The 901-nt window shown below is 41.4% G+C and overlaps 1 protein-coding gene across 2 annotated transcripts in view; it reads right to left on the reverse strand.

The window, feature by feature from the left end:
• The window catches only part of LOC106874797 (uncharacterized), an 18,279-nt gene that overhangs the window by 6,004 nt on the left and 11,374 nt on the right, over positions 1 to 901 (reverse strand). The gene's annotated exons all lie outside the window — the stretch shown is intronic.

The following is a 901-nucleotide window of genomic DNA, read 5'->3' on the forward strand; positions in this document are numbered from 1 at the left end:
TGATGATGATGATGATGATGGCCTATTTAAATGCTAAAGGGTTTAAGTATGTTTTAATGTTGCTACGAAGAAAGTTTCAGAAGTACAGCTAAAAGGGAATTAGAGAAAATACAAGTTGATCATTAAAATCATAACTGACCATTTGAAATCCTCTGCGTGTGTGTGTGTGTGTGTGTGTGTGTGTGAGAGAAAGAGAGGGGGATGGGAAGGTTGTATGGAAGGCGGAGAGAGAGAGCACATATTGGCATTTTCTTAACAAAAAGCTATCAGGGAATATTATTTCATAACACAACACACTTCATCTTGCCGTTCAAGCTACTCCCATCCACCCTTATATAATGTAGGGTGGACATGTATTTCTTTCATAGCAAGACACCTGTGCTTGCCCCCTTCATCATAATTTAGCCTCCCAATATGGGGTGTAAAGCTACTCTGCCTCTCACTCTCAAACACACTCTTACATGGCGAAGAGGATATTTTCTTGTCTTGTGAGGTACTTGGCAACCTCACTAGGGCAGGTGCCAGGAAAAAAAGGCACCCAGGGGCACACTGTAAAGTGGTTGGTGTTAGCAAGGGAATCCGGCTATAGAAACCACGTCATAGCTGACATTGAAGTTTGATGTGGTCCTCAGGCTCATTGGATCATGGGAAACCATCCACCAAATACCAGCATGGAAAATGGATGTTAAATTCTTTTACTTGTTTCAGTCATTTGACTGCAGCCATGCTGGAGCACCACCTTTAGGTGAACAAATTGACCCTAGTACTTATTCTATTGGCCTCTTTTTGCTGAACTCCTATGTGATGGTGACATAAACACACCAACATCGGTTGTCAAGCGATGGTAGTGGTGGGACAAACACAGACACAAACAGTAAATACATACATATATATATATATA

Source organism: Octopus bimaculoides, chromosome 17 (assembly GCF_001194135.2).
Source record: "Octopus bimaculoides isolate UCB-OBI-ISO-001 chromosome 17, ASM119413v2, whole genome shotgun sequence".
NCBI classification, from domain to species: Eukaryota; Metazoa; Mollusca; class Cephalopoda; order Octopoda; family Octopodidae; genus Octopus; species Octopus bimaculoides.